This window comes from Procambarus clarkii, chromosome 2, assembly GCF_040958095.1.
Source record: "Procambarus clarkii isolate CNS0578487 chromosome 2, FALCON_Pclarkii_2.0, whole genome shotgun sequence".
In the NCBI taxonomy this organism is placed as follows: domain Eukaryota; kingdom Metazoa; phylum Arthropoda; class Malacostraca; order Decapoda; family Cambaridae; genus Procambarus; species Procambarus clarkii.
The window spans coordinates 59750719-59760097 of NC_091151.1; positions in this window are offsets into that span (position 1 = coordinate 59750719).

Consider the following 9379-nt stretch of genomic DNA (forward strand, 5'->3'; position numbering starts at 1 on the left):
CCAGACGGGATCTCGCAATGGGTACTGAAAGAGTGTGCAGAGGCACTTTGCCACTCTCCATAGTGTATAGTAGGTCACTGAAGACGGGAGACCTACCAGAAATATGGAAGTTGGCGAATGTGGTCCCAATATACAAAAAGGGCGACAGGCAAGAGGCACTGAACTACAGGCCAGTGTCCTTGACTTGGATACCATGCAAGGTGATGGAGAAGATCGTGAGAAAAAAACTGGTATCACATCTGGAGAGAAGGAACTTCGTGACAAATCGCCAACAAGGATTCAGGGAGGGTAAATCTTGACTGACTGGCTTAATAGAATTTTACAACCAGGTGACAAAGATTAAGCAAGAAAGAGAAGGATGGGCGGACTGCATTTTCTTGGTTTGTCGGAAAGCCTTTGACACATTACCGCATAAGAGGCTGGTACATAAGCTGGAGAGACAGGCAGGTGTAGCTGGTAAGGTGCTTCAGTGGATAACGGAGTACCTAAGCAATAGCAAGCAGAGAGTTACTGTGAGGGGTGAGACCTCCAATAGGCGTGAAGTCACCAGTGGAGTCCCACATGGCTCTGTACTGGGTCCAATCTTGTTTCTGATATATGTAAAAGATCTCCCGGAGGGTATAGATTCATTTCCCTCAATGTTTGCGGACGATGCCAAAATTATGAGAAGGATTAAGACAGAAAAGGACTGTTTGAGGCTTCAAGAAGACCTAGACAAGATGAAGGAATGGTCGAACAAATGGTTGTTAGAGTTTAACCCAACCAAATGTAATGTAATGAAGCAACCTGTCCTCTTAAAAAGAACGTCACTTTTGGCCGTTTGCCTGTATGGCCGAATATGGACGTAATTTGAAAATGGAAAAAAAATTAATATAAATTTGGGATTTTTTTTTTCAACAACAGTAAGTTAAGTAAGTAAGTAATTATCAAAAGAAGGCACCAAACCGGGAAGGCTATGTAGCACCATCAAATACGCAAAATAATCAGAGGGCGCTAAATATCACCAAGGATGCCAATACGAGAACAAAAACGCATAAGGCGAACGATATCAAAAGTATCCGAGTCACCAAGAATTCTATCGAGGGACAGGTGACCGCGAGGGGCGGTCGGAAAGCAAGACACACGCTCGTCCTGGAAGTCAGGACATTCAAGAAGGACATGCACGACCGTAAGAGGGACAATGCAACTAGGACAATAAGGAGCAGGGCGGCGCTCCATCAAGTGACCATGGGTTAAGCGAGTATGGCCAATACGCAACCTCGCTAGAGCTGTTTCCCACCGCCGGTTACGGTGGAAGGAGGACGGCCACGAGGAAACACAACATTTAAGAGTACGTAGCTTGTTACCAGTAACAGACAACCAAGAAGCCTGCCAACGGGTAAGGACTGAGGAATGGATAACCGGGTAAAAGTCGGAATACGGAATGCCTTTACGAGAGATGGGACAAGAGCGGACAGCTTCCTTAGCGGCAGCATCCGCACGCTCATTTAAAGACACGCCAATATGGCTGGGAACCCAACAAAACTCAACCGACTTAAATTTACTGTGAACGAGAAACAGCCAATGCTGGATCTCGACAACTACCGGATGAACTGGATTAAAGCACCCGAGAGCCATGAGGGCACTACGAGAGTCAACAACAACCACAAAGGAAGACTGACAACGAGAAAGCAGGAGACGAAGAGCATAGAGAATAGCATAAAGTTCCGCTGTAAAGATGCTAGTCTCCGGAGGCAAGCGACACATATAAGTGCGATCAGGAAAAACAACAGAGTAGCCAACACCGTCCGCTGACTTAGACCCATCGGTGAAGACAGAAACGGAGCGGGAGTGAGAAGAAAAGTGCTCGAGGAAAAGGCGTTTTAGAACTGTAGGAGGGGTAAAAGCTTTAGTGATACGAGTCAAGGATGTACAAAACCGCGGAAGAGGGACCCTCCACGGGGGCAAAGAAGGAACAACACGAGGAGAAACATCAGAAATACGAACGGAAAGAGAATCCTGTAGGCGAGATAACCGGACAGAAAGAGGGAGGTGGTGAAGAGGAACAGGAACCGCAGGAGGGATAAAAGTTAAAGCACGACAGAGACGAGAGGAAGGATGTTGCAAGGACCGCGCAAGATAGCGAAGACAGTAGCGATCACGGCGGTCCTGGAGAGACAGGAAGCCAGTGTCAACATACAAGCTAAGGACGGGAGTCGAACGAAAGGCACCAGAACTGAGGCGCAACCCAGTATGGTGCAAAGCATCAAGACGGCGAAGAGTAGAAGGAGAAGCAGACGAGTAAGCAGGGCAACCATAATCGAGCTTAGACAGGACGAGAGAGGAATGTAAAGCAAGGAGAGTGCGCCTATCTGCCCCCCAAGAAGTATGGGACAAGACCCGAAGGAGGGTAAGGGACTTAGAGCACTCAACACGGAGGTAAGAGATATGGGGAGACCAAGACAAACGAGTGTCAAGGAATAACCCCAAAAGCTTCACGGAATCTTTGTATTCAAGGGGATGACCATAAAGTGACAAAGAGGGACGAAGAACAACCCGTTTCCGCGTAAAAGTCATGGCACAAGTCTTAGAAGTAGAGAACTTGAAGCCATGACCTGTGGCCCAAGACGACACGGCATCAATCGCAAGTTGAAGCCGGCGTTGAAGGAGAGGCGAATCATCACCCTGACAACAAAGGGTAAGATCATCGACATAGAGAGCGGCGAAGACACCAGAAGGAAGAGAGGAAAGAAGACCATTGAGGGCAACCAGAAAAAGAGTAGTGCTCAGAACACTACCCTGGGGCACACCTTCGTATTGCTGAAAAGAGGGAGAGAGAGCGGTACCAAGGCGCACCCGAAAGGAACGACGAGAGAGGAAGCTGCGGAGAAAGAGAGGGAGATGACCACGAAGGCCAAAAGAATGAAGTTGAGATAGGATATGATAACGCCAAGTGGTGTCGTAAGCCTTTTCTAGGTCAAAAAGGACGGCAACAACGGAGGTCTTCGCAGCAAAAGCAGTACGTACATAGACCTCCAAGTTCACCAGGACATCTGTCGTGCTGCGGCACTTGCGGAAACCAAATTGAGAAGGGGAGAGGAGGTGATGGTGTTCCAGGAACCACATCAGACGAACGTTAACCATACGTTCAAAGAGTTTGCAGACACAACTTGTGAGAGCAATAGGGCGAAAGTCCTTAGGGGAAGTACCCAGAGACCCCGGTTTGCGAACAGGGAGGACAACGGCATCGAGCCAGTCCTCAGGGACTGACGACGACTCCCAGATCCGATTATACAGACTCAGTAAATACTGAGACGTGCTCGGAGGGAGATGGCGAAGCATCTCATAATGAATACCATCGGAGCCCGCCGCCGTAGAACCGCAGAGGACCAGGGCAGAACGAAGTTCAGAGAGAGAGAAGGGATCATTATAGGGAAGCTGAAGATGAGTGCAGAAATCTAAAGGACGAGACTCAAGGACAGGTTTACGAAGAAGGAAAGATTGGGGAAGATGAAGACCAGAGCTAACAGAAGAAAAGTGGGAACCCAGTTCGGAAGCGACCTGCAACGGGTCCGCCACAAGAGTATCATGGAGGTGAAGGACCGGTGAAACATCGGGAACGAACTTACCCGCTATCTTGCGGATACGCTTCCAGATCTGGGCCAGAGGGGTTTCGGACGTAATTGTCGAGACATAAGATGCCCAACATTCACGTTTAGCCGTACGGATGGCCCTACGGGCCACCGCACTCGCTTTCCGAAAGAAAAGAAAAGAATCGGTCGTCTGCCTACGGCGGTGCTTCTTCCAGGCTGCACGCTTACAGCGGACAGCCCGAGCACAGTCCGCATTCCACCAGGGAACGCACTTCCGTGGACCCCGAGAGGAAGAGCGAGGAATAGAGCGGAGGGCAGCGTCGAAGACAGTGTCATGAAAAAGGAGGAGAGCGCGAGAGAGGGGCAGAGGGGAGAGGTCAGAGAGAGTAGCACTGAGGGAAAATAGGGTCCAGTCCGCCTTAGCAAACTGCCACCTAGGGAAAGAGAGGGAAGGGCGAAAAGAGAAAAAGGAAACAAGGATGGGGAAATGATCACTTCCATGGAGGTCATCAAGAACCTGCCATGTGAAATCTAAGTAAAGAGAAGAAGAGCAGAGAGAAAGATCAAGACAAGAAAGGGTGCGAGTTCGAGAGTCCAAATGAGTGGGCTCACCAGAATTCAGAAGAGACAGGGAAGAAGAGAGGAGAAACGGCTCAAGGAGGCGACCCCGGGTATTCGTCAGAACGTCACCCCAAAGAGAATGACGACAATTGAAGTCACCCAGCAGGAGCACAGGCTCCGGCAAGGAGTCTAGGAGGTGTTTCAAATCAGGAAGAGAGAGCGGGACACTCGGGGGGAGATAAATGGAACAAACTGTGTACCATTTCCCCACAAAGATACGAGCAGCAGAACAATGGAGAGGCGAAGGAAAAAGTAAAGGAACAAAGGGAACATCAGCCCGAATCAAGAGAGCAGAAGAATTAGAAGCCCCAGCAATGGCTGGGGGGGGGGGGAGAGAAAGGAATAGCCACGAAAACGACCAGGACGAGCACCAAGCATCGGCTCCTGGAGACAGACACAAAGGGGCGAAAACCGCGAAACCAGAAGTTGGAGTTCGAGGAAATTGGCGTAATAACCTCGAACGTTCCATTGAAGAATGGACAACGACGAGAAGAGAAAGGACAAAAACAGAGAACAAGGAAGAAACAAAGGCGAAAGACCAACAGAGCACGTTAAAGAATATCAGGGTCGGGATCAGGGTCAGCAAAGTCAGGGTTAGGGGGCATGGGTAAACTGAGCAAAGACGGAGGGAAGGAAACGGGAGAACAGATCAGAGGTGGGCGGGCAGGGTCCGGAGGAGGAGGAGGAGGAGACAACGGAGAGGAGCAGTCAAGGACAGCAGCAGGAAGAGGGGGAGTAGAAAGAGAGGAGCGCACCCCAGCAAGAGCAGCAACCGAAAGGGAAGCAGAGGCCAAAGAAACCTCCATAGCAGGAACAGGGGGCGCAAGCACTGAAACGGGAGGGGAAGGAGCAACAGAGCCAGAAGGAGGAGCTGAGGAAGAAAGCGAAGCCTTCTTACCCGCCGGGGAAGAGGAAGGAGAGGAGCCAGGCTTACGCTTCTGACTTAAAGAGACCGGTGTCCCAGCAACTACGTACCGGGCAACGGATTCCAGTGTCTCAACAGGAGAAGCCGAACGAGAGCACACACGACGGCCGTTAGGAGAGCGATGGACATCCGCCCGCACCGACAGGCGGCGGGGAGAGCCGATAGATGGAGGAAGAGGATGGGAAGGAGGATCGGAGGGGGACGAGGAAGGAGACACAGAAGACACGACAGACCGGGTAGAAGGAAGGGGAACCCCAGACAGAGGACCAGGAGGAGGATCCTTCGGGAGAGAACCCAAAGGGACAGAGGAGGGGGCAGTGGGCGCATCAGGGTCCAAGGCCTGGAAACGGTTGTGAGTCTGAGGAAGGCGGGAAGGACGAGGAGAGGAAGAGCGCAACACGCGAGCATAAGAGATATTAGCATAAGGCGGGAGCCGGCGAACCTGGCGCCTCGCCTCAGGAAAAGATAAACGCTCCCGGTGCTTCAAGTTGAGGACGGCTGCCTCAAGCTTGTAATGGACACACGCACGGGAGAAGGTAGGATGGGCCTCACCGCAGTTGAGGCAACGAGCCTGGGGAGAAGCGCACTCCGACTTAGAGTGACCTTCGCCACCACACAAAGGACAGAGAGAGACAGTCCCGGAGCAGCGGAGGGCACCATGCCCAAACCTCCAGCACTTGTTGCAGAGCCGAGGAGAAGGAATGTACTCCTGGACAGAGCACCTGGCACCAGCAAGAATGACAGAGGGTGGAAGGGTCCTACCATCAAAGGTAATCTTCACAACCCGGAGGGGTTGACGGCGACTACCACGAGGGGGACGAGTAAACGTGTCCACCTGGAGAATAGAATGGCCCTGGGCAGCGAGGATATGTCGAATATCGTCGTGGCAGTCGCGTAGGTCCCGAACACCGGTCGCAACATGGGGCGGGAGCAAAATAGTGCCAACACTGGCATTCAACTGAACGTTCTTCGAGACCCGAACGGGGGTCTCGCCAAGGCAGGATAAGGCAGCCAAGCGGGAAGCAGCATCCTGAGAAGGAGCAGCAACGACACGTGTACCGAGACGAGTGGGGTTGAAAGTAATGGAGGCATCCACGGAATCAATGAGATGTCGATGGAGGGAGAAATCGTCAGGAGGCGCAGAATCAAGAGGGAGGAGATCAAAATATTTGGCCCACGAAGCGGGACCAAACAAGGCTTGATAGGTAGCAGAACTGGAAGGAATCGAGCGAGGGCGGCCGTGACGAAGACGGCGGTGAGAACCCCCAGAGAGAGAGGGGTTAAAAGGCGCAGTAGTTACAACTAGAGAAGGAGCCACGCCAGGGGACGAGGTAGTCACCACTGGGGGCTTGGGGCTCGACCCAACCACAGAGGAGGGAGGGGAGCCAGAGGAAGGAGTCAGAGAGGCCAAAGGAGGAGCAAGGTCGGGGCCCAATGCAGCGGAGGCTACAGAGCCCGGTCTTCCAATACGGACCGACTCGGGGGCTTGGTCGCCCACCCCACGAGCCTGAGAAGGTAAACCAGAAGAAGCCGAAGCAGGGGTAATCATCTTGACGAAAGAAAGAATTCACTCACGAATGTGCCCCCACACCCACCATGGAGCCACAATTAGAGGCAGGACACCCAACAAGAAGCTATCGCCGATCTTGTCGGGGCCTCCTAGGGGTGCGTCGCGAGTATACGCCCCACAAACGCCACCTTAAGAAACCGGCAGTCCGTCGAGATCGGGTTCAGTGACGAAGTGGGGATTGACAATAAAAGGTTCCCCTCGCTCTCGATGTCGGGTACTGCAGTTCTACGGGTGCATGAGTATGCCTCCTTAAGCACCCGGGCGTCAAAATAGAAGTAGTCCAAGGGAAGAACCAGAACGAGCAAAAGGTCGGTAGGAAACGGCAAGCAGATAGGAGAAGAGGGGGGAGAAAAACGAAACAGAAGGAAAAGGAAAAGATGCCCAGCAGAATTGGAGAGGACGGCAGCAGGAGCACAAGGCTAGAAAAGGACAGAGGACCGTCCCAAGGAGCATCACACTCCGGCAGCCGCCCACTAAGCCCCCCACACGGCGACAACGAGCTGAGCGGGGAGGGGGAACAGTAAGTTAAGGGTCCTCTGATAGGTTAGGTGGACAGGAAATTCTCACAAAGTTTCAAAATGGTATGAAAAACGTTAATGGAAAGTTTCCCTTTCTAAGCTTGCTGAGTAAGCCGGACGACTCAAACAGAAAGCGGGACAGTACGTCACTTTTGTGAGTCGATTTCATTTCAAATTACGTCTAAATTTGGCCATAACGCGCATACGAGCGAAAAGTGACGTTATTTTTATGAGGACGGGTTGAATGAAGATAGGTGTAGGGAGCAGGAGGCCAGATAAAAGGCATCTTCTGGGAGAGGAAATTCTTCAGGAGTCAGAGAAAAAAAAAAGACTTGGGGGTTGATATCACGCCAGACCTGTCTCCTGCAGCCCATATCAAGAGGATAACATCAGCGGCATATGCCAGGCTGGCCACCATACGAACGGCATTCAGAAACTTGTGTAAAGAATCATTCAGAACATTGTATACCACATATGTCAGGCCAATCCTGGAGTATGCAGCCCCAGCATGGAGTCCATACCTAGTCTAGGATAAGACTAAACTGGAAAAGGTTCAAAGGTTTGCCACCAGACTAGTACCCGAGCTGAGAGGTATGAGCTACGAGGAGAGACTACGGGAAATAAACCTCACTTCGCTGGAAGACAGAAGAGTTAGGGGCAGACATGATCACCACATTCAAGATTCTGAAGGGAATTGGTTGGGTAGATAAAGACAGTCAATTTAACACAAGGGGCACACGCACAAGGGGACACAGGTGGAAACTGAGTGCCCAAATGAGCCACAGAGATATTAGAAAGAACTTTTTCAGTGTCAGAGTAGTTAGTAAATGGAATGTATTAGGAAGTGATGTGGTGGAGGCTGACTCCATACACAGTTTCAAGTGTAGATTTGATAGAGCCCAATAGGCTCAGGAATCTGTGCACCTGTTGATTGATAGTTGAGAGGCGGGACCAAAGAGCCAGAGCTCAACCCCCGCAAACACAACTAGGTGAGTACACACACACACACAGTAATATTTATTTGGTGTTGGATGTAATGGAGTGGACACGCTTTACATGTTGACCAATCCACACACTAGAAAATGAAGTGACGACGATGTTTCGGTCTATCCTGGACCATTCTCAAGTCGATTGTGCTTTACATTTCAAAAATGATATATATTTTGGGACAGCAGATAGCTGATTTTCTACATTACGTTACATTATGTGTTACAAGGTGTAAAAATCTGTCACACAGTAATAATTATTTTATGTTGAATGAAGTGGAGATGGAGATTGACTAGACACGCATAAATATCATTTAAAAAATGATATTTATTTTGGACAGCAGAAAGATGATTTTACTCAATGCGTTTTTTATGCTTTTTTTGGTTTTAAAAGAATATTGGCTGGCTGAAAACCTACACTATTACACAGAGCGTATGCCTGATAGATGTATCAGCCTTGAGAGCACAGAATATTCTAAATCCAATGGCTCATGCACGTTTAGTCATCGGCTAGGCAGATGGCGCTGAAGTCGAGTGGAGTCGCCGATTCACCAATCAGAAGCGTGCTGCTGGAAGTGGTAGTTTGGTGATCGATGAAGATGGAGTGGCGACAGCGAGTAGGGGGAGGTGGAGAGCGAGTGTAGGGTACGTATACCCCCTGTAGAAACGTATTCTACTAAATGTGTACTACTCTTGATAGTTGTATCTAGATGTTGTAGATGTACTGAAGTAACATGATGAAGGAAAGAGCAGGCCAAATCTCTCTTGAAGGAGATTATCATCACAGTTCTACCCCGATGCCTGCTCTTACCGGTTAAGTTACTTCAGTAGATGGTAGAGAGGTAGGAGTAGCTGTCTCTACCTCGTAGACTCTGGAGAGGGCGTCAGCTATGATGTTGTCCGAACCCTTGATGAAGAAGAGCTCCAGATTAAAATTCTGCAAGTACAGAGCCCAGCGTAGAAGACGTTGATTGCTGAATTGGGCCTGTTGCAGGAACCGTAGGGGATTGTGGTCTGAGTAGATGGTAATAGACCGATTCCCCTGTAGGTAAGGTTCGAAATGTTGCAGATTCAGGATGATGGAGAGGAGTTCCTTTTCTATAGTGCTATAATTCTTTTGGTGGGGCTTCAACTTGTAGCTGTAGTAGCTGACAGGAAGAACCTCTTCGCCACGTTGTTGCATTAGG